We start from the raw sequence: 26,748 nt of genomic DNA, 5'->3' as shown, positions 1-26,748 counted from the left end.
CCTGCTTTAACCTCTGCCCTAGCAGCCAATGTCACTTTACCAGATAGAGCCTTATGGCATTTTAGATTAGGACACTTATCTCAAAACAGACTATTGTACTTACATTCTCAATTTCCCTTTATCAAAGTGAATCATAAAGATGTTTGTGATGTCTGTTGCTATGCTAGACAAAGAAAGCTTTCTTATACTGTTAGTAATAATAGAGCTGCTCACCCTTATGACTTGATCCATTTTGACATTTGGGGACCTCTTGCAGTTCAATCTTTACATGGTCATTCATATTTTTTAACTGTTGTTGATGACTGTAGCAGATACACATGGATAACATTAATGAAAGCCAAATCTGAAGCTAGACAGCATGTTATAAACTTTGTTAGTCTCATAGAAAATCTACATAAGCTTCATGTCAAAATTATCAGAACTGATAATGGTCCTGAATTTAGCATCCCTGAATTTTATGCATCTAAGGGAATCATTCATCAAACAAGTTATGTTGAACCTCCACAACAAAATGGTAGAGTGGAGAGGAAACATCAACATTTATTAAATGTTGGAAGAGCTCTTCTTTTTCAGTCAAAACTTCCAAAGAAATTCTGGTCATATGCCATTTTGCATGCAACATTCATTATAAATAAACTTCCTACACAAGTTTTAAAAAATCTTTCTCCTCATTTCATACTGCACAATGCACATCCAGATATGCATAGTCTCAAAGTGTTTGGATCTCTAGCCTTTGCATCCACATTACATATGCATAGAACAAAACTTGAGCCAAGAGGTCGAAAATGTGTATTCTTAGGATACAAGAATGGTATGAAGGGTGTGGTGCTCTATGATATTAACAGTCATACAATTCTTGTTTCTAGAAACGTCATACATCATGAGCATATTTTTCCCTATTCAAATGCAAATTCTACTAATTGGAACTATCACCCTTACAAAGATCCCATTGACTCACCACAACATGATCCTATCATACCTATTCCATCACAAAGTATTGAATCCACTGTTGAGGAACATGACCACCATCCTAACACAACCATTGACACACTGCACCATTCTAACATTGACCCTGAATCTTTAGAAAATGCTGATGAGAACCATGACATTCAATCTATCCCTGATACATCAGACATTGAAAATGACAACATCAATCTAGGCCTGTTAGAGCCAAACATACACCTTATTATCTCTCAGATTATGTGTGCAATACATCTGATGCATCAGCAGTCAAGTCATCATCAGGTACAACCAAAATTACTTATCCTATTTCAAATTATGATTCACTACATTTTTTGTCTGCATCTCATCGTGCCTTTACATCCAATATCACTCTTACGCATGAGCCAAAGAACTACAAAGAAGCATGTTTGTCTGACCATTGGATCAAGGCCATGAAGTCTAAATTAGATGCATTAGACAAGAATAGAACTTGGAACATAGTTGATTTGCCACCACATGTCAAACCAATTGGTAACAGATGGGTGTTCAAAGTAAAGCATAGAGCAAATGGCACAATAAAGAGGTATAAAGCTAGACTTGTTGCCAAGGGCTACAACCAAATTGAAGGGCTTGATTTCTTTGATACTTTTTCACCTGCAGCAAAACTTACAACTGTCAGAACTCTTCTTGCAACTGCAGCCATCAACAATTGGTTCTTACATCAACTTGATGTTAACAATGCATTTTTACATGGGGAATTGCAGGAAGTTGTGTATATGACCATACTTGAAGGTGTTACATGTCACAGGCCCAATCAAGTATGCAAACTCCAAAAGAGTTTATATGGTCTGAAACAAGCCAGTCGCAAATGGTATGAAAAGCTAACAGCTCTTTTACTTCAACAAGGGTACACTCAATCTACTTTTGATTATTCCCTTTTCACTTTGAAAACTGATGCTCAATTTACAACTATTTTAGTCTATGTTGATGACATAATCCTAGCTGGAACCTCTATGTCTGAATTTGATCGTATTAAACTCATTCTAGATGAAAATTTTAGCATCAAAGACCTGGGCATACTCAAGTATTTTCTTGGCCTCGAGGTTTCTCATTCAAAGGAAGGTATTTCACTATCACAATGAAAATATTGTCTTGATCTCTTGCAGGAATCTAGTATGCTTGGATCCAAACCATCTCCCACGCCTATTGATCCACCAGTTAAGCTACATGCTGATAGTGGCAAAGCTTTTGAAGACATTGGAGCTTATAGACGATTAATAGGTTGTCTATTGTACCTTAACACCACACACCCAGACATTACCTATGCCACTCAGCAACTCATCCAGTTTATTTACAATCCAACAATGGCACACTACCATGCTGCTTGTAGAGTCATATGCTACTTGAGAATAGCCCTGGTAGAGGAATTCTATTTCGCAGGAATGCTGAATTACAACTTCTTGGCTTCTCAGATTCTGATTGGGCAGGGTGCCTTGATTCAAGGAGGTCCATTTCAAGATATTTCTTATTCCTTGGTACTTCTCTCATATCGTGGCGTGCAAAGAAACAAGATACTATTTCTAGATCATCATCGGAGGCTGAGTATCGGGCGCTGTCATTTGCCATTTGTGAATTGCTTTGGTTGATAGTCCTTATGAAGGAGCTGCACATCACATGTACCAAACTTCCTGTCCTTTATTGTGACAGCCAAAGTGCAATACATATTGCGTCCAATCCGGTATTTCATGAATGAACCAAACATCTTGAGATCGATTGCCATTTGGTCTGTGAAAAACTACAACAAGGCTTACTTCGACTCCTACCAATTTCCACTCATGAGCAAATTGCTGATTTTCTAACTAAAGCATTACCAATTTCAACTTTCAACAAGTTTATTTCCAAGCTTGGCATGATCAACATTCACCATGCTTAGCTTGAGAGGGGCTGTTAAGATTAGCTACTTTAATCATTGGATTAGATTAGTTGATTAATATAGTTGGTAAGGCTATTGTTAGTTAGGTGGTTATTTGGTTAGTTAATTCCATTTGATTGGCTATTATGTGATAGGAGTGTATTATATAAGAGTTGTACTATCACACTTGAATAATCAATGAAGTTATGATTCTCTCTTCTTGAAGTTTCTTTCTCATTTCCATTTTATTATCCTTTCTTCAATGATGAAATAGCTTCATCACAATAATATTTTAAATGTTTTTGAATAGTTTGTTAAGTTTTTAAAAGAATTATAACTACTTTGAATATAATCTTGCATGGGAATTACACATTAACTCACAACAAAGTAGGCCAGAGGCAAGGGGATCGCGTATCCTTGTACCTCTTTATCATCTTTGTTGAGGTCCTATCAGGACTTATAAGTAATAGTTTAACTAAGGGCCTCATCCATGGAATTTCCATTATCAAACAAGCCCTTTCAATTTCCTACTTATTTCTATTGATCATAGTGTTATATTTTGTAGGATGGGAGATATAAGGGCAAAAGAGCTAAAGAGAGTAAGCAAACATATTGAAATGAGGGTCAAATTAGTTACCGTTGAAACTCACAAATTTTGGAGCACGTAGGGGTCGAGTTGTCTAAAATAGGAATGTAGGTCTGGATCTCATATTATGAAAATTGAGTTTTGCCAAATTTTATCACATTCCCTTAAGTCAGAATTTTGATAGGGTTTTTGTTATAATTTGATATTGTGTAACACATTATGAATGCGTAAAATTTAAACTAAATCCAATCAACAAAACTATAATTTGGTTTCATGCTAACTCTTTCTTCTCTCGGTTCTCTATCTTCTCTTTCTTTCTTCATTATTACCATATTCTAACATGGTAGCAGAAAGCATTTTATGAATCCACCTGCGTTTATTCAGTTATCCTACCACGAATTCTTCTTCACCGCAAGCCACAACTAATCATAATCAGGTCAGCGCCGCTGTCAATATTGCGTTTAAACAAAGGATCTTTGTCAAACTTTATGATTCAAACTACCGTCAATGGAAACAACATGTTGAGGGAATTCTTCGAGGAACAAAAATGGTGATGTATATAGTGACACGTTAAATCCTAGAGAGATTTCTCTCTTTTACTGATTGAGATTCACATATTGAAAATTTTACATTTGTAGCTTGGGAAGAACAAGACTCCTTGTTATACACATGGTTTTTATCCACATTTGTGTCTCACTTCTCTCTCACTTTGTTCTTCTACACCGCTCATGGTAAGTATGGGAAATAATCACTCTTATCTCCATACTCAGATGAAAAGATGTTCAAGGTAACTTCACTCTATGTTGCGATCCTTGTCAAAAGGTGTGTTCGTGTTCACACCATTATTGATACACCTGTGTCAATTGGAGATTTGATCTTACACAGAGATGAAATTGAGATGGTTTTTGAAGCTCTTCCTACTAAATACGACTCTATTATTGTTGTTGAGAACTCTAGGTCAGAGTTATTTTCACTTGATGAATTGGAGTTTTTTCTTCTTTCTCAAGAGTCCTTAATTTTAAGATGAAGAAAGAGGTTGTTGACACTGTCACGATTAACCTTACTCAAGGTGTTCCACAACCTTCTATTCCACATGATGATTTTACTGATTCTCCAATTCCTAGTCAGTTTAACATGAACTATAGAGGTTGTATTAATCAATCTCGTGGTAGAGGTTATTGTGGTGGTAGATCCAGAGGTTGTGGTGGTTTCGATTTCAATGGACGTTATGTTCAATGTAAAATTTGCTATAAGACTAGACATTAATCTAATCAATTATACTATCATCACTTTTTTGAACCCCATGGTGGCTATGGAGCTCTTTTATCCAATATTTGGACTCAATCAGGCCATTTTCCACCTACATAATATAGAAAGATTGCACAAAGGCCTATAAATTTGCTCTACATAAATAATACATCTCACCTAGACCTAGAGCTTTAGTTAATGGCACAGATGCTTCAAACACCTTATAGAAATAAGCTTGGAACCCTGATTTTGGGGCCACACATCACGTCACACCAGATGCCACAAATCTAATTGATGTTGTCACTTTACCATAAGCATAACATGTCCATATTGAGAATGGACAAGTTTTGTCTATCACATCCTTATGCTATATGGATTTTCCTTCCACATTCTACCCTAACACATCTCTAAAAATAAAAAATATCTTTTTATTATACCTTCAATTACCAAAAACCTAATCAGTTTAAGTCAATTTGTTATGGACAACTAAGTTTCGTTAAATGTTCAGATACTTCTAAAATCTTGTTAAGAGGCTATATTAGGAGGGATGGTTTCTACAAGTTTGACAATCTTGCTCCAACCTCACCTTAGGTCCTGCATGTTTCAATCCATTCCTCTTAGTCCAAATCTAGTAGTAGTTTTAATTCTTGCCATGCTTCTTAATTTCGTTGTAATAATAATATAAATAGTATTGCCCTCACTCCTCATAGTCTTTACCAAATTTGGAATTGTAGAATATGGCATCCTTAACATGATACTCTTAAACATGTACTTCAAACTTGTAAAATTAAAATACCAAATAAGATACTATTTGATTTTTTCAATGTTTGTTGTTTATGGAAAGAACATAAACTCTCTTATCCCTCTCTCTTCTACTACTACCCACTCTAAGCCTCTTAAAATTATCTTTTTGGGACTTATGAGGACTTTCCCTGGTAACATCCTCATGTGGATTTACATATTTCCTCTCCTATGATGATGCTCATAGTAGATACACATGGATATATCCATGGAAATTCACATCTCAAACTCTAACTACATTCACCCAATTTAAAGCCCTAATAGAGTTGTTATTAAACCACAAAATTAAGGTTAAACAAATTGATGGAGGTGGTGAGTTCATACCTTTTACTCAATACCTAGCTAAATTTGTCATTACCCATAGACTTACATGTTCTGAAACTCACCACAAAAATGGTTATGGTAAACGCAAGCATGGGCATATAGTTGAAATTGGCCTAACCCTCATAGCTCAAGCTAATCTCCCTTTATCCTTTGGGGATCATGCCTTTTTTACAACAACATATCTTATTAATAAGTCGTTATCATCCTCTCAAATTAACTTCTTTCCTTTCTCTATCTTACATTTTAAACTTCTTGGTTTTTAATTTTAAAATTATTATGGTTGTGCTTGCTTCCACTTTCTAAGGCATTATAATGCTCACGAAAATGATATGCACTCAAAAGAATGTGTTTATCTAGGACATTCTTCCACACATAAAGGAAACAAATATCTAGATCCTAGTGGGAAATATTTGTGTCCAAATATGTGCTTTTTACTGAAACAAGGTTTCCCTACACTTAACTGTTTGACTTAAAATCAACAAGTGTGTCCACACCAGTTCACACTAATCATAATCAGTCATATCATTCATTTATCAAACCTACATTAACAAAAAAATCCTAATACCTATTTACCTACTTATCACCACAATCCTACAAACTAAATGTGAGAAAAACAAAAAAAGGTTAATTATGTTAGACTTTTTTATTTATTTTTAAAACTCTATCCAGATTTTATACACAAAGTCTAAAGTCTGAATCAAAGGTGAGTGATAAGCAACATATAAGGAACGAAAGAAATAAGGAGACACACAAAGTTATCCTGCTTCCTCTCACAAACCGAGAGTAGTCCAGTCCTCTTGCACTTCCAAGGTATTTCACTATACTCACACAAGATTACAATTTACTCAAGCATACAAGCAAGAGACTTCCAATGCTCAAACATAAAGTAAGAGACTTCTAATGCTCAAGCACATAATCAAGAGACTTTAGATGCTCAATGACACAAGTAAGAGACTTCATATGCTCAAACGCACAAGCAAGATACTTCTAATGCTCAAACACTAAGTAAGAGACTTGATCCTTGGTACCTTCACCCAAACATAGACAACCTATTTCCAAAAAATAGGTGTTTAGAGTAAAAGAAAATCCTAAGGGGGCCATCAATAAATATAAATATATTTGGCAGCTAAGGGTTTCCATTAAATTGAAGGTTTTTATTACAATGATACATTTTCACTAGTTGTTTGACCTATTACTATGAGAACTTTCCTCACTCTAGCAGTTACAAAAGGTTGGGAAATCAAGCAATTGTATATCAATAATGCCTTCCTTAATGGATTTTTCAATGAAGAGGTTTATGTGGTGCTTCCCCCTGAGTTTGAGAAAGGTGATCCTAAGATTTTGTGTAAACTCAACAAAGCTTTCAATGCCATTAAACAAGCTCCTAGGACCTGGTTTGACAAGTTAGCATGTTCTCTCTCTCTCTCTCTCTCTCTCTCTCTCTCTCTCTCTCTCTCTCTCTCTCTCTCTCTACTTCACTACCAACAAGTGTGATCTATCTTTGTTTATGTTACACACTTCTACACAACTTACTCTTGTCCTTATGTATCTTGATGATATAATCATCACAGGAACATCAAAGGCCTTTATCCAGCAATTAATCACCAAACTTAATATCTCATTCCCTCTCAAAGACTTAGGCCAACTTGACTATTTTTTTGGGCATAGAGGTACTTCATCTATCTAATGACCCCCTTCTACTTTCTCCAAGAAAATATATAAAATATCTTCTACGTAAAGCTAACATTTCAAGTACAAAAGAGGTTGCCTCACCCATGGCTTTTAGCACAAAACTTCCCAAGGTAGGTTTAATAAATGTGAGTGATCCAACTATGTTCAGGCCTATTGTAGGTGCTCTACAATATGCAACAATTACCTAACATGAAATCTCCTTTTCAATAAATAAAGTATGTCAATTTTTGTCCAATCCTTTTGAAGATCGCTAAACGGCGATCAAGAGAATCTTAAGGTACCTAGAAGGGACACTCAACCATGGCTTTCTACTTGACTCAACTGACAACATCACTCCTATCACAATCACAGGTTTTTGTGATACTTACTACACATCTAAACCATATGATAAGAGATTTACATTAGGGGCTTGCATCTTACTTGGTCTAAATTTGGTCTATTGGTGGGATAAGAAACAACATATGTGGCTAGGTCCAATGTTGAGGTAGAGTATATGAGTTTAACACATGCCACTGCAGAGATCTTATGGCTTCAGTCATTGTTGCATGAACTCAGGGTTAAACACCGAGTGCCAAGGATTCTATGTGACAATCTCAGTGCATTTGCTCTTTCGCACAACCTTGTGCTTCATTATAGAACAAAGTACATGGAGTTGGACATTTTCTAAGTTTGGGAAAAGGTCATCAGCAAAAATCTCACGGTGTCATGCATCCCAACACATGATCACTGGGTTGACATCTTGATAAAACTTCTATCTACTACAAGATTCATAACACTCAGAGACAAACCGAAAGTAGTTGACAAGCTCTCACTTGTAACTAACTTTATCTTCTCTCTTCTCTTTCTCCTTCTTCGTGATTACCATATTTTAACATGTATTATAAAGGGTTTTCTAAATTCACCTATGTGAATTCAATGATCCTACCATAACTTTTTTATTCATCGCAAACCACAACTAATTATAATATGGTATCATATATAAGATATTTTCGTTTTGTTATTGTTAAACAATCCTCAAAAACCTAAATGTTTTGTTATAGATAAAACATTTAATCTTGGCCGAATCATCTTTTAGAAAGGATGAAAGAGTTCACCAAATTGAGTGATATTGAAAGAGAAATGAATAAGAAAGGACAAATAAGGAACCACAAATAGATTTAGGTAATGATATATCTTTTAATGCATTTTAGTTTTAATTTAACAATGTAACTCATTTTTTTAATGTATCGCGCCACATATTGTTATTACGGATGTACATATCCATAAATCCCCTTCTTTATGAAAAATAGAGCGTACACGGAGATACATCTTCGGTCGCACCTTTAAATTATTTAAAAATGAAACATGAGACTATATGAATGTGCATCTCCGTAAAGCCCCGGATGATATGATAGGGTGTGTAAGATCCTTATTGATCTACAACTTCAATAAATAGAGTCTCTCATTTCATTTTCTCTACACAAACCAGAATGAATCTATCCTCATCTTACATTTGTGTATTTCAATGGTGCAAACCCCCCACTTCAATTTTGGATCTCCGGTGACATACTTCTTGTCGATCTGTAATTCAAACTGAATACTTTTTTGTGATATCCACAAAATCAGAGAGTTGTCAAGCTCGAATACCCTTCACCATCGATTGACAACGAAGGGATGATGCGCTTCACCATACTTGAACTGATGACGGGTGATTATTTAAAGGTTATATGGAACACCTTTTATTGTTACTCAACAAAATGTCTGATTGAAGTGGACGCATCGATTGCAAGATCGACTGGAGATATTTTAAGGATGTTGCAACATCCTGAACCATCAGTTTATAATTAAATGTAATGTTAAATTTATTTTAACGTTCACTTTTATCTATTTAATGTTTATTTTGAATTTAATCTATGTTGTTGTTCAATTATTTTTCATTGTTCCTGGTTAATTTTGGTTTGAACTAACGGAGCATATTTCGGAGATGCATTTTCGAAAAACTCACTGATATTAAACTAAGGGAGGTTACAGAGATGTATCTTCGGATTAATCTTTTATGCACGCGGAAATGCATCACTAAATTAAATTTTAACAGAATATGAATTTCTCAACAATTTCATCTGATGTGTGTGAGAAAAATATATATCTGAAGATGCATCTTCAGACATTTAAAAAAATAGTTGTGATTTTTTTACGGTAATAGAGGACCACATATAAGAGTCAAAAGAGTAATCCAAAATAAAAAGAATTATATTCTTTGCTAATACTCAAGTTTATTTAGATACCGATATTTGTAGACAGATTCATAAATAAAAAATTAATATGTCATCAAATAATTGGATAATAGATATTAAAGTTGAAGAGAGTAAGAAAAAAAACTGGGTGGGCCCAACGGGTTTCAAGCAGTGGGTGTTCAATTTTACTATTTAGGCCCAATTGCTCCTCACATGCTTCGTTCAAAAAAGCATTGGCATCTCAAAAAGTAATTTGCATGCCTTGAGTCGTTAACTTTGCATCAATAATAATGATGTCGTAATCGTAACGAAAGCTATGTCAAACTAGGAAAAAAGAAAGAACAAATTATTTTTGTTATTAAAGAAATTATGTTAAAAAATAAATAAATATATTAGTTAACAATTGAAGACAAATGTTTTTAACAAAAGAGAAAGAAAAATATAGTTTATCGTGTTTTACATGTTTTGAACTTAAATATTTTTTCAATCATTATTCGTATTTTCTTTTAAAATTCACATCAACGAAAAAAATTGTCAAATTAGTTTTATTTTAATTTATAAAAACTGAATATATACATGTATTTCGAAATGTGTTTATTGTATAACTAAGTTTATTTCGTGACATCTAAAGGAACACGTAGTTTATTTCCATAATGATATGAAGTGGTATAATTTAATCATGAATTTATTTTATTTACAACTTAGGGTTTAGGGTTTGTAGAGTTTTTTTAACTGTGGGTTCAAGAACAAACATGATGTAGATTGGATATTATTTACATCAAAAGATAGTTCAATTGTTACGTGAGAGAGATAAACAGTTGTATTCTCTATAATTGGATTAAGGTTAGGAGAATGAAAAACACAAAAATATGAGATTTGAGTTTTTCTCAGGTCTATTAAGATACTTTCAAGTTTTGAAAGTGTCTGAAGTAATTAAAAGAAGTGAAACTTGACAATTAAACATTCTTACTCATGTTCATGTTTCTTAAGCCACTTATCAAAACAACTATTTGTACAAAGGCATGTTTCAAGAGAAGGATCAAGATAGAAAATGTTGCAAACTCGGGAAAAGGTCAGACATGGGGTGCAACATATTCTTACGGGTCGTGGTCCGTCGGACCGGCGTGCGCACCCTCTAAAAAATGTCGGATTGGGTTGGGACTTTGTGTCCGCCTATCCGTTTAACTCATCCCACCTTAAGCCCGACAAAAAAGAGGTGGATTGCCCCGCAAATCCGCCAGCCTAGTTATCAAGTACTCAAAATATTCATTTTGATTGGTTGAAGATTAATACTCGAACTATAATTTTGAAACATCTGTTGATGATTCTGTTTTATATATTTATTTGTGAATATATGCAATATTTTTAAGCTCGAATTATTCTTAAAAATAAGTGAAAAATTTAATTGAAAGGTAAAAATAAGTCTATTAATCTATTAAAAAAATAGACGGGCAAGCTAGCCCCCGCCAACCTGTTACTTTGGCGGGGCAGACTAGATTTATAAGTTCAAATTTACTTGACGGGGTTGCTCGTCCCGCATTTTTTTTGGCGGGCTTAAGGCGGAGCGGAGGCGAGCGACATGTTTTACCACCCCTAATTATATATAGGTCAAAATATTTAGGCCAGTGTGATTAATTTTGTCTATAAAGATTGTGTTTATACATTTCAAGTAGAACATAATATCAATTAAAATCAAGCTATTTTCACAAACTTAGCTTTTATCTTTCTACCTTACTTGTACTTATGCGTTTCTTAGTTTAGTAATTCACAATAAAACTCAATTTCGTTCTTAACACACTTTAGAGGAGTTAAAAAAAACTCATAGATGAAAGATACATTTCCTTTCTTACCATAACTATTTAAAGCGTAAAGTGAATATGAGTTGAGACATATTAGACATCACTAGGTTAACTTTCAAGTTTGACAATATATTTGGGATGCCTGGGGAGATCATATGAACAATAACACTTAAAATTTAAAATCTTCAGGCCAACACTACATTTGGCACATGCATTTGTATTATGGTATATATCGTAAAACTATGAACTAACCATTAGCTTCAACATCATTGAGGTAAATCCCTTACAAATCTAATGACCCACTAAGAACTCTAAGAATGCCAACGCATGTGGCATCTCTCACTAATTCATAAAGTGCAATGGTTAACCCTCTTAAACAACCAGAGGTTATGTTTGCATCTTTAACCTGACATCATATTGATACGGGGATATATGATTGTTGAATCAAAGTTATTTTAAAGAATGATAATATTTAATTTTTGTTTTGATGATAACAAGATGTAAGAGAACAATTGTATTCTCTGACGTGTGCTACATATGTAGAAAGCTATTAAAAATATTTTAAGTAATTTATTCTATAGAAAGAGCATGAAATTCTTATGTGAAGTGAAAATGTGATAAACGCATCACAAAATTAAAAACATTTCTCTCACGATTGATCCTTATGATTGGTCATGTGTCAGGGATCGGTTGATTATCTCTTGTAATGAAAAATATTGGATATTTGAAAATAATTGATCATAAGTACAACACGAACGATAAAGCCTCTACTTAGTCCACACAAAAATAATCTACAACAAGGGGTTCTTCAACCTACAATGCTAGCTCTGAACGAGGATGAAAGGTTTAGAGAGAACATGAAACCAAAATCCTAGCAGGACTATGGTTTTGAGAATACTTCAATGACTAAATGTCACTTTAGTATAAGGGTTATATTTGTAGAACAACATATACCCACAATAGGTTACAATGTAGCATGTTTATCTAGCTGGTGTTAGTGCATCGTATGAATGCACCGCCTAATCATAAATGAATCTTATTCATTTATTTACTCTCTCGTTTATCTATCCTTATGTATGTGAACACGCATGTTCTCATAACGTTGGCAATATTATTAAATCATTGTTTAATATTATAAGCAAAAAGTGGTGTCTAGCAACACATCACTGCTATCAAAGTGAGGAGAATGTCATGCGATTAGACATAACCTTTCTATGAAAATGAATCATGTAAATAATTATCATTTTACCAATATATCTATTGAACACAAATCATAGTTTATGTCACCCTTGTATAGTCTAATATTATTATTTGATATTCGAGTATACTTAGTAATAATAAATAAGAACAATATTCCATATTGAACTACTTCAGCATGTACATGCTTTTTTAAGTCATACTCGAGTAAGGGTGTCTAAATATTACTCGTGCATATATAGTGTTAGAGAAAGCGACTTCAAACAAAAGAGAAAGGTAAGTTGTGATATGATTTTTTTTCAAAACTTAATTGAATTAAAAAAATTTTAACAGAATTTTAAAAAGAAGTTAGATGCAGAAGAATATAGAAAATAAAATGATATAATAATTAAACTAAAGAATAAGGAAAAATCATATTGGTGTTTATCGGTTCGGCCTAAAACCATGAAACCTAACAGATAACACCTTGAGGTCAACTTTTATCACAACTTCAACCGACAAACTTTTACATCAAGATTTTGTCTCACATTTAACTTGCAACCTTTATATTATATGAGTTTAACAGAACATTCATCTGTTGGTTTTATAATTACAAATCATAGATTATAACCAAAGTACGTAAGTTACTACTTAAGTGACTATTTGGTCAACACTAAAAACCATATGAAGTGTATATGAAAATTTTAGGGACAATGTGAGAGTAGAGAAAAAAAGTATTTCAGAAATCTTGTGTGTTTTCAAATAATCACAAAACATCCTTTTATAATAAACAATTTAGGAAATTTTGGAAACTAAGGAAAAGACCAAGTTGGCTCTTAATTGATTATGCACAAGCAATTTTTTTTTGCTAGATCTGAACCATAATCAATACGACTCATAATTGATTAAATTACCACAATAATTTATTATAGTACAAATTTCAATTAATAATCGATTACAAACCTTCCTAATCAATTATTCTTAGTTTGAAAAAGGTTGGGCTAATTCCAAAAAAATAATTCAAAAGAAGTTGAAAAGAGATGAAGTTTTAAAAAATATTTTGGTAGTTTGTGTACTATTTTAGCACTTGGAGCAACATAATTATTTTACATAACTGATCCTATAAAAATATATAGCTTGAGATTTAAATCAGATGTGAGATTTTATCAGTCAAATTTGTTTCTTGATGTTGTTCATTTGCATTCGATCTTTTAAGTTTGTCATTAGAAACTTCTCACTTTTTTATTTAAGTTATTATTTATTCCTCATTCGTTGATGATGTTCTTAATATATTACTTTATTTATTTTTGGCATCATCAACACATGTTAAGAATATAGAACCACAATCTCCCTCTTTTTAATTATAACAAAGCATATCTCCGTAAGATAGCATAGAAGGGGAGTTAAGATGAAGAGAAATTGAATATGTAATTCCCCTAAAAAAATATATTGAATATATCCCTCTTAAGAGTATAATTCTCCCCATTTATCATTATCAAAAAATGGAAATTAGATAATCAAGAAGTCAAGTAGAATATGTGCATATAACAGTTTATTATATGTGTGACTTATTTAATATTCTTAGTCCAATTCTTATAAAAAATAAATTTTCTTTAGGAAGAGGTCTGGTAAAAATATTTACAAGGTGATTATATTAATTCAAAAACTCAATTAAGCAATCCCTTTTATAAACACGGTCCCTAATAAAATGATAAATAATCTTAATATTTTTGGTCAGAGAGTGAAGTATCAGATTTGTAATGAGATTTATGGTGTTAGTGTTGTCACAGTTAATCAATATAAATCTAAGATTAACACCATAATCACTTAATTGTTGTTTCACCCAGATTTATATGTGCATAATAACTACTTGCATCGACATATTCCGCTTTGATTATGGATAACATGACACTTGTTTGTTTCTTAATATGCCAAGAGAATTTCCAAGCAAGTCACATGTTCCACTGGTACTTTTCCAATCTATTATACATCGTACAAAATCCAAACCAGAGTACCCAACCAAAGTGAGATTTTCTCCTTTAGGGTAGCATAAACACATATGAGGTGTGTTAGTGAGATGCCTCGTTATGTGTTTGGTAGTGAGGTGTGATTCTTTGGGGTTCTCTTAAAAAACTTTTACACTTACAGACAAAAAACACGATATCATAATGATTAGTAATAAGATAAATAAGGGATCTTATCATACCGCTATATTTGCTTTCTTCCACTGATTTTCCTCTCTTATCTTTACCTTAGTAACTTGATGTGTTCATAAGAGTTTATGCTTTGGCATTTTCTATTCCATATATTTTTAGAAGTTATTTCAAATATTTTGCTTGATTTTTAAATGTTCCTTCTTTAGATTTATGTATTTGAAGTCCAAGAAAGTAGTGGAGTTCACCCATCATCGACAATTTAAACCCACTTTGCACTATATTTTAGAAATACTTACACATATATTCATCAGCAGCACCAAATATAATATCATTGATGTAAATTTTAACAAGAACAATGTCATGTTTAGATTTTTTATAAACAAAGTTGTATCAACATTTCCTCTTTGAATTTTTTTTCCAATTAAGTTGAAACTTGCTCAAACAATCATACCAAGCACAATGAGCTTGTTTTAAACCGTAAATAGTATTTTTTTAAACTTGAAGACCCTATTAGATAAAGAGAAGTTTTTAAAATCGAGAGATTGATCAACATAATCTTCCTCTTGGATGTAGTCATTGAGGAACATATTTTTTCACATCAATTGGAAGAGTTAAAAAATCATTATGCAAGAGAAAGCAAGAAGCATTGTAATCTAGCAGCAAAGGCATATGTTCATCGAAATCTATTCCTTCATGTTGAATGTATCGTTTCGCAACAAACCTTATTTTCTTTCGTAAAATAATACCATTTTTTCAAGTTTGTTGCGAAAAAACCATTTGGTTACAATCTCTAAATTAGTCATAGGTTTGAGAAAAAGTTCCCAAAATTATTTTCTTTCCATTTTATTTAACTATCCTTGCACATAAAGAGACTAAGGTTTATGAATGAGACATTCATCGACATCCTTTGGACCAATTTAGGAAACAAAACCATGTAATGATATACCTGGTTTAGATAATGTTGAGTACTTAGCCTTGTTTATATGACTCATATTATATTTTATATTGGATGGTCTCTTGAAGTTATCCACTCTTTGGATAGATATTAGTGAGGTTGTTGTGTTTCTTCATTTATATATTTATCCTCCAAGATATCTTTCTCCATAAGACATGCACAATCAAAGACTTATACCTCTACTAGATATTTGAGGCTACTTTCATCAAATAAAACATGTGCATATTCTTCTATACTTATAGTGTGTAACTATGTGCTTGCATGATTAATTAGGAAGTGATCAAAGCTCACAAATTAGAAAGATATGCCTAGCCCTAATAATATCACGGTTTTTATGATGCTACCTTCTAAAGATGTAACATCATTTGATTACAACAACAAGCAAGTACTAAAGCTAGTTCAAGCAGTTAAAGACACATAAGAAAGATAATTAAGTTATTACTCAGAATAAGTTGAAGAGATAAGGTTTGATGATCACCAACAATATCATTTAATGATGGCATCTGACTTGAAGATATCTCAAGCCTCATCCTTAAGAATATTCAAGTGAATTACCCATATGATTGGTATATTCATAAAAAATACTTAAAGCTTCAGCGTGTTAAAGCTCGCATGTTTGGGTATGTGTGATAAGTGTTCTTTAAAACCACAAGGTCATTTTCATAAACTAATTTGGATAAATTACAAACTTACTAAAACAATTTTTAAAGCCTCTATTTTCAAATAAAATCACCTAAAATGTTTTAGAGCCTGACCAGATGAATTGGAAATTGTCAAATTTATTAGGGCAAATTTTTGAACTCCCTAACCGATTAGACTAAGTGCATAATCAATTAGATTAAGTAAAAATAAGTCTACAATCAATTATGACAATATCTTAATGAATGACAATGACTCTCTATCAAAACCTTCCAAATTGGGCTCAAATAATCGATTAGGTGAATTGATTTTTCCCATGGATTATTTCACTTTTGGACCATCATTTGCCTATAAACAGAGGTCTTCCACTTTATTTATTTTCATTTAGAAAATGTGATATATCTCACCTTACTCTCTCTCATTTTCTATCTAAAATATTTTTCATTTTCTCAGATATCTTTAGCCATAGCGCTTCGAGAAAAGTTCTTGTGTTTAGTAAAAGAATTGTTTTGGAATGGGTGTTGTTGTACATTCATCAAGAGTTCTTTTTACTCTTGAGTGAACCATTATTCATTAGGAAGTGTTTATTTAGTTTTGAGCTAAACCTGTAAAAAGCTCGTTTTGGTGGATTAATGTTAAGACTCTATTTGGTTCGTGAGCTTTTCCAAATTAAAGAAAACCTCTCCTTCTAGGTTCTTAAAGAATAACTAGTGAAACATCTTCACATTGGTTCTTGAGCTAAGCATGGTATAAAAGCTCATTTGGTTTTGAGATCAGCCTGGTATTAAATCTCTGTTAGATTCTATCACGACCTGAAAAATACCTCGAGCGCTAGCACACTCGAAATAGTAACAGAGTCGCCACCAAACTTTGACTATTCCAAAAGGAAATATAAAATATATATAAAACCCTTAAAGAAAAATAAAATGATCATCGCAACCAAATTCGAGTTTGGGAATCGGTTATGCAAGGGGAAGATATTAACACTCTTCATATGCATTGTACTTAACGCGAACCATTTAGTTAAATTTGTGAATATAATGTTAGCTTTCATTATTTTCTTTCTTCTAGTTATTAAAAGGGAAAAATGAAAGGGAAAAGAATAAATGTAAGTTTTAATTAGGGTGTTTGACACGATTACGAGTCTTGCTCATACATATCCTCAGGTACAATGAGAAATTCAAAGCTACGTAGTTCTTAACAAGACAATTTTTTTTTTTTTTGGGTTTTCTATTATGGTGCCTGACGAGACGTTGAATCTTGCTTCTATGTATCCCTAGGTGTAATGGGAAACTCAAGGCTACGTAGTTCTGGGTAGCAAATGTTTATTGGTTGGTCGATTTTAGAGAAAGGTACTTATTCACATTCGAGTGGAAAACATTGCCCGCTCCCCAAAACATGAAGAAGTGAATATTAGCGTCGCGTCAAAATGGACAACATAACTTGGAATCTCACAGAGTCATGTTCTCATCGCATTCGGGCTGAAAATGTTCTTACTTCTTACGCATTGTAGGAACGAAGCTTTGTTTACATCGTCTCCGAATGAACTAAGCATATTTCGTTTATGAAAAGGTTTTAACATTGTGCTAAGGCGGAAAAGATAATTTGATCAGTTGGATTATTTTTAGGTGGAAGACAACTATTCGAACGGGAAAGCTATTACAACTTGTATCCAAATACTCGGGGGCTAAGATTGAATATTACATCCAACTAACCCTTTTTTAATCTATTTTATTGCGCAAAGGTTTGAAACACGTTCGATGGATTTTAAGAGGAAGATAAATACTCGAGCGGGCAAGCTATTACAACTTGTGCCTAAGTATTTGATACTAGGATTGAATATTATGTCCAACTAGTCCTTTTTAATCCATTTTATCATGAAAAAGATTTGAGATACATTTGATGGATGTTTAAGAGGAAGACAAATACTCGAGCAAAAAAGTTATTACAAATTGTGCCAAAGTATTCGAGACTAGGATTTGATATTACGTCCCACTAGTTTTTTTTATCCATTATTATGGAAATGTTTAAGGTAATTAAGTTAAGTGATTTTGGTTTAATTTTGAAAAAGAACTCGATGTTGATCAAATGTTTGATTCACGTTCGTGAAAAATGAAAATGATTTGAAAAAGCATTTGATTTGATGGTGAAGTGATTTTTGAAATTGAATGAAAGAAAGATGAAATGTCTTTATTTTAAAAATCATTTTGATTTTAATTTATTTAGAAAAATAATGAAACTTTTAATTTTGATTAAAATTAAATAACAGAGTTAATACAATGACATGGGGTTTTTGCTTATTTTAATGATTATGATAAAAAAATCTACTAATTAAGCTAATTAATTAATAGAACTCAAATAATAATAAAAAAACTTTAGTAGGGTGCAAGCAGCAAGGTAAGGGTGTCTAAGAAGCAAATAACATAAGCTTAGGGTCCAAATATTAAACAAAATAATAAAATGAAAGAAACAGACAAGAGGGGTGCATAGCTAAAGGTGACGTTGTTGAGAGAAGTATGTGTGTGGGCTTAAGGCCCAACTTACCTTTTACCAACCCAAATACAAAAAAAAACCTAATTTCAAAAATAATATAATAAAATAAATAAATAAATAAAAAGTCAATTTTTTTATTGATTAAAGAGATTTTCGGCTGGGCCCCCTAATCTCTCAAATTCAAGAGTCATTCAATTTTCAATCCCATCATAACTCTCTCTTGATCACATGTTGGTTTCCTACAAGATATAAAATTCTCTTCTTACTTCTCAAAGGACACAAAAAAATTCTCTCTCTCTCTCTCTCTCTCTCTCTCTCTCTCTCTCTCTCTCTCTCTCTCTCTCTCTCTCTCTCTCTCTCTCTCTCTCTCTCTCTCTCTCTTCAAAACAAAGGAAGTTTTCTTATTTCAAAACAATTGAACCCAAACCTCTTTTTATTAAAAATCAATCCCTTTTTTAACTAAAAACAAGATCCCCCATAAAATAAATATGAACAAGGTGAAGTCGAAAGGAAAATGGAGTTTTACCAAAGAGAAGATCAATAGTACACGACTTTAAGAAAGAAGAATTGCCAGAGAAATTGAGGTCTCACCGGAGAAGAAAATAAAAATAGAGTCTATCCGAGTTCCAGTCGGACTACATCATGGTGATGGTGTTGTGTTTCCAACGGTGGTGATGGTGATGGAGGTCAGAGTTGCTCGTGACGGAAGAGGTGGAAGTCATGGTGGGGACGCGTGGATGACCGAAAAAAAGGGTGCTTAGAGGTGTAATGGGTTAGGTCGTCGGATTCTTTCCAGGGGCATTTTCGGTAAGGTTTGAACGTATCTGACGAGCTCAATCCTATGATTCCCCTTTTCTTCTTCTTCTTCTTACTTTTGGTTTTGTTTCACTATTTTTTTTTATTTTGACTGAAGTGTTGTTATTGTTGAAATTAGGGAGAGTATTTATGAAGAAAATTTCCCTATAAAGGTTATTGTGATTCTAATTTTTTTGTTTGGACTTTGGTGTGAATTGGTTGTTGCTTGTCATCTTTGAAGTTATGGTTTACAGTGGTTACCAAAATGAGTGAAAGTATTATTGAAGGTTGTTGATGGTGTATGGATTTTTATGGAGGTGAAACTTTAGAGAGGTAGTTAATGTGAAGATAAATATGAAGGTTTAAAGTGAAGAGAAGGTTGATTATGGTGTTTTATTTTATGTTGAGGAAGATGAAGGTTATGGTGGGTGATGTAGAATTGAAGAAAAAATGGAGTTTCTTCTTCTTTTTCGTGTAGCTTCCTCTTCCTTTCTTTGCTGAGTTTTTTCAAATTGTGGCCTCTTTTCTGATAAACTTTTGGCTGCCTCACTCTCAATTCATTTCCTCTTCCTATAGCACTAGAATTAGGGCTAAGATGGTGAGTGTGTGAATTAGTTTGTTGAGAAAGTTTTTGTGAAATGGTGTGAGGATTTGTGAAAGAAGAAGAGTCGTGAGAGAGAGAGACTGAAAGAGGGATGCAATATTTTCAATTTTATCATCTATTGGCAATTTAATCCAATTATTAATTAAAAGAAAAAACAAAATTAAACAACCAATCAAAATGAAACAAGTTGACTTTTACATGCATATTTATATTTTGGTTTTAATTATTTTGGATAAAAAAACTGAATAAAAAGGACTAAATCGAGTCAAACACGAACGCGCGAACATGTAGGAAAAAATGAATGAATGCACTAAAATCATCTACGTGCAATATAGTTCAGAAAAATAAACAGACGCAGACAAGATATTGCTGTTAAAAAAACCCGGATGAAAATGCTCAAACTAATCAAAATATGAATGTGTGCGATTGGGATAAAATTAAAATGAATATACCAAAATGACCTACGCGTAATAATGTTCAACAAAACAGACCGTCGCGGATCAAATATTACAGTTAAAATGCTCAGATGATAAGACTCAAACTGATCAAAATGCGAATGCGCATAGATGCGGAAAAATTAAATGAGCGTGCCAAACTAACCTACGCGAAATGTAGTTTAGTAAAACTGACAGTTGCGGGCCCAAACCTAATATCTTTCGACCACTAATTTTATGCACGATTGAAATTGCTTTTACCGGTCTATTTGCAAAACTGGAATTTTATTTTGGACAAAACGAAATAAAGCTGATTGCTTGAAAAATTGAAATGCCTAGACAAAATTGGAGTATGACAACTACCCCTATTTAATCACCTTTAACCCGAGAGTATGAATGACGACAATCTTCATATAATTATGGTGAAAGATAACTAAATACAAAGGACTCAAATTTTGTCCTTCGAATGAAAATGAAATGAGTTTTGGCAAAATGCTTTATTTGTGGGATGAAGTATGCAATGTAAATTTGTTGGGGATTAATCTGAACCTCCATGAGCGGTCACATAATCCTGACTTATGTTATGCATGTATGATTTATGCTGATGTATGAGATGACACGTGAATGCGGTGATTGATCAATGCATGTAATGAGTTATTGGATGTGTGTGCCTAATGAAATTTGGACTTTGATATTTGGCTATCAGACTGGAACTGTATGTGAAAATTTTACCACCAGATTAGAACTGGTGTTATAAATGAAAAAGATTCAATTTTCAGAAAGATATTGGTTTTGAAAATAAAACTTCCAGACAGGAACCGACTTTGAAAATGACTACCAGACGAGAATTTGTATTTTTTTGGACTTCCAAAAGGGAACTAACTTGAAAACTAACTTCCAAACGGGAACTAGAATTGAAGAATAACTACCAGACGGGAACTGGTTAAAAAGATTAAGTTTCCAAATGGGACTAACTTTAAAAATGACTATCAGATGGGAATTGGTCTTGATTTAACTATCAGACGAGAACTGATTTTGAAGTACGTTACCATACGCGAATTAGTTTTTGATTTGATGTCAAACGGGATCTGGCTTTAAAATGGGTTACCATACGGAAATTGGAAATAATTTAACTATCAGACGGAAACTGGCTTTGAAATAGGTTACTAGACGAGAACTGGTCCTACAGATGAAAAGGTTCAAACTCCATACGGGTACTAGATTAAATCTCCAGACAAGAACTAACTTTAAATTGAACTTCCAGATGAGAATTGGATATTAGATTTGACAAATTCGGAACAAGCATCAGATTCTGAAAGAGTTTCCACTTTGACAGACAAGTATTGGTCTTTGGGAATGCGGGTACACCACTCACGACTCTTGTTATACATGAGATTTGTTTTTATGAAGTATGATGATTGTCCATGCAATATTAGTTTGAGAAATGCATGAAGTGTGATGACTGATCGATGCATGTAATGTGTTCACTTCGGGCTATGCCATATAAGTTTGAGCTTTTATGAGGTACGAATCAAGATCGGGCTTTTATTGTTTGATCTATCATGCTTGTGCTACAAGGCTTTTTTGATGATGTCTGATTCATGTTATTGGCATATGTCTGATGAATGAGATGATATGCATGGTTTGATGCTAGATCTAAGCGACATGATTAATGCATGAGGATAATTTATGAAATGACTTGATGGTTTCAAAAAGTGCCCCTGTGGTGGGCAATGGATGGAAGAGTTCTTTTGTAGCAAAGCTTCTTTCCAAGAGGAAAAGGTTATTTTATGGGGTGCTAGCATGACCTCCCGACATGTTTTTAAACTCAAGGGTTACTAAGGTACTGTTGGACTTACTTAAGCATCTTGAAATATGGAGATAACTTGCCCCCTCATTAATTGTACAACTTATCATGCCCCAGTTTGTCTGGTCTTTGAATAAATTTGCCTTAAGATGTGTTCGAAAGTAGTTTGCCATCATATGACTCGAGAGGTCTTGCCCCAATATTTTTTAATCTTGAAGCAGTCTGGCCTTGATTAACCAACTCTTAGAGTGGCTTACCTTTAATTGAATGACCTTTAGAAGGTTGGCTTCATTGTGCTCTTTGAGGTGGCTTGCCCTAGTGTGATCCTTGAAGACATTTGCCTTGGACTAACAGACTTTTGGAGTGGTTGGCTTCATTGTGCTCTTGAGGTGACTTTCCCCGGCATGAGCCTTGAAGTGGTCTACCCCTGATTGACCGATCTTTGGAGGTATTTTCCCCTGATTAATAGATCCTCTAGGTGATCTGCCCCTGGTCGATAGAGTCCTGAGATGGTTTTCCCCAGACTGGATCCTTTATGTATGATCGAATTCTTCGCCGATTTCTAATTGATTGTTCATTGTTGGAACTTCCTCGATGCTAAGTACTAACTTGAAAATAAAATTATTCCTTCAAAATGGTAATTCTAATGCAATGCTCATGCATGTTTTAAAATCAAAATCACTATTGATATGATAGGGTGATATACAATGAGTGAGTTAGTGATCAGAACAAAACATTGAGCTAGACATTCACAATGTGAAATATGATGCGATCAATACAAATGATTAGCAAATATCTTTATAGTCAGGTAATGCAACCTTATTATAGTATGGTTTCAAAATAAACCCTGCTTCAATTAGGTATTTTGAGATTTGTAATGTGGCTTGGTTCACTATTTTCAAAAGAAAAGGATATCAGGCTCAAAATTTGATTTAACCCAACCCATTCTCCTTGGTGATCTCCAGTCCTCAGTTAATTTGACACACGTGTTCAACTTCCAGGTGGATTTTGAAGGTAAAGATGTGATGGTATGAGAACCAATTAGGCTTTTTGCTTGAGGTGGCAGTCACCTACTTTTGTTTGGTAGTCACAAGATTTAGTTTTTGTCAAGAATTTTGGTGACCCGAGATTCTTGATATGATGGGAACCTAATCTTGTTTTATTTTTGTTGAGGATTTTAATGATCTCTCTTTTTTCTTTTTATCCCTATTTTTTTCTTGGACCGGTTCTTTGAAGCTTTTAGTCCATAGAGATGCCCTGATTTTTTTGCCTAAGTCAATTTCTTAAGTTTTGACTTACCGAGTTTTTCTTTCTTTTCTCCTTTTTTATTTTGGTGAAAGGTTGTGACTGCCGTCTTAATGGTTGGTGAGGGACAACCATTGTATACTTTTTGGTTTTTTCACAACTTCTTCGACGCTTCATGATGTGTGCGAAGAAGAGCATGTGTTTCAACCTCTTATTAGAAGGTGTATGTATAGATGGATTGATTCTCTTAAAATTTGAATGCACAATCAAATTAACTAAAAACTACCCTGCCCCTGGTTAAGAGTAAGGGTTCTTAGTTCCGAAAGAAACACCAACTTCTGGGCTCAAAGTGGTTGACTAGGGATTAACTCCTTAACTCTTCGGTGTTTGGGAATTTGAAAATATGTCTTACATCATCAGCAAAGTTTTATCCAAAAGTATATCGTTAATAATTTTGGGTATTTAATTTTCATCATTCTCCCTCCGATCTTTGCCTAAAAAAGAGTTTGATAAAGATAAATGAATGGGAGAAGTATTGATATATATTTTTTGTTTTTGATATAAGAGAAGAAAAACGAGTGAACACGAAACGATTGATTCAGAAAATGCATGATCACTTCAGTAATATTACCATTAAAAACAACAATGTTTAAAAGAAAATAAGTGCTTAACATGCAAGGAAATTACAAATGAAAAAGATAAAATATCCAAATGATCATCGGTGTTGAGGATGTGCTTTCATGTCTGATCCACTAGCTTTAGGAGGAGCTCCCTGACATCTTCACATTCATTCAGGCGAGAGGTTATTGTTCACCAATAGGCACCCTCCTTCAAATACCACAAATTTGTGATCAATCAAATTCCGCGCTTTGGCCTTAGAAGTTCTGCAGTCCTCAGTTGATTGCCCCACTAATCCAACATGATATTCACATTACACATTTGGGTCAGGTGGGAATGGTTGTGGCACAGACATAAGAGATCTAGGAACCACCAGCGAGCTTTAAATCAAATGTAGGAGAAGTTAACTATATGTCATAGGAATTGGGTCAAGGGGATCATTCATTCTTTCTAGACTAATTTGAGGCCTAGGATGGTTCTGATACTAATTTTGATATTCTCGCCCATGGGCTTGCCAATTTGAATGAGGAGTGATCCATGGTTGCTGGTATGACGCTCTAGGCATTGTTGGTCCATAAAGGGTTGGTGTTACCGCTGTCACATAAGGATAGTATTGTGTTGGAAATGGCGACTGCTGAAAAGATGGGGGATCAGAAGGTCTTAATGGGGCCCCATGATAATACTCAACACTTGTCGTGACTGCATTAGTTTCATCCTCTTTCCTCTTTTGGAAGTTGTTAAGGGATTCCTTCTCACCAGTCTGGCTACTCGAGGCGTCTTAGGTTTTTCCGCTTTTGAGGGCGCTTTCAATGTGTTCTCCCATCATCAATAGGTTAGAGAAGTTTGATGCTGAACCTACTATTATGTTCTCATAATAAGATCCTTATAGCGTATCCATGAACATGTTATCCAATTCTTTCTCCAAGAGTGATAGTTGCACTTGGGTTGTCAATTCTCTCCACCATTGTGCATATTCCTTGAAGGATTTGTTGCTCTTGTGAGATAAGCTTTGCAACTTCTTGCAATTGGGAGCTATGTCCAAATTGTACTTGTATTTCTTTAAAAATGAGTTATCTAGGTCCTTTCATGACTAAATATGGCTCCTTTATAACTTCATGCACCAACTCAATGATGCTCCACTCAAACTGTCTTGAAAATAGTGAATCATCAGCTTATCATTGCAGTTATAAGAGGCTATCTTTCGGCATAACATCACCAAATGGTGCCTTGGGCAACTAACCCCTTTGTACTTCTCGAAGTCGAGTACTTTAAATTTCGAGGGTGTAACTAAGTCTGACACCAAACACATGTCATCAAGACCTAATGCATTAAAGCCTTCCATAGTCCTCAACCGTTTCTCTAGATCATGATATTTTTTTGCAGCTTCAACATATCGAGGATGCTCCATATTTGTGATACAGTGGCCACCCTAAGAATTTGGCATGTGCCTTGTAAGTCAAGGATCCCTTATACCCATTTGAAAATGAGGTTCTCTTGCATAATATATACCTCATTAGAATCGGGATATGCACAGATTGAGGTTGAGTAGGAAGGTCCACTTGTGGAGGAGTATAGTCAGGGGGAAGACCATACATTGAGTTAGTCACCATGGTAAAGCCTAATGCATGCCCGACATTCTCTTTAACAACATGCTGAAGATTGTTCTTTGACATAGCTAGCAAAGCTTCCAAAATCTGGTCCACCTTGCCTTTCACGACGTCCATATCCTCTATCAACTCAGCTTGATTTTGTTCCAAATGCTCCATTGTCCTTTAGTAGATACCACGAGTTTGATATGGGTGCCAGGAAGTCAGCTTGCTAGTTATGGACAAAGGACGAATGGGTTTTTTTTATGGAAAAGATATGCATGCATGCTGATGAAATGCAGATGCATAAATTTTTTTATTTATATATACAAAGAATATTTTTATGAAAATGTGATGTTATGTCATGCATGTTTTTGGTTTTTAAGAAATATGGTTTCAAAGGCCCGAGTATGGATGACAAACAGTTATGATTTCTTTTCACATAAAGTTCTCACTAGGGTAGATCTAGGGTTGTGATAACGGTTCCTAGAGTCATGGATCCAACATGAAAATATTGTCGCCTATGATGAATTACTTATCAGACAACAACACCCTCAAGAGGATCTCTTCTAGACGAGGATTTCACTCCAACCACATGAGGTATACATCTCGCGGCCAACATTACACAACCATCAACTCTAGGGTTCTAGACACAATTCCCATAGTCATGGATCCAACATGAAAATATTGTTGCCTACGGAAAATTACTTGCTGGACAATAAT

This window comes from Lathyrus oleraceus, chromosome 4 (assembly GCF_024323335.1).
Source record: "Lathyrus oleraceus cultivar Zhongwan6 chromosome 4, CAAS_Psat_ZW6_1.0, whole genome shotgun sequence".
Lineage (NCBI taxonomy): Eukaryota > Viridiplantae > Streptophyta > Magnoliopsida > Fabales > Fabaceae > Lathyrus > Lathyrus oleraceus.
The sequence above is the reverse complement of the archived record's forward strand: the minus strand, read 5'-3'. Positions refer to the sequence as shown.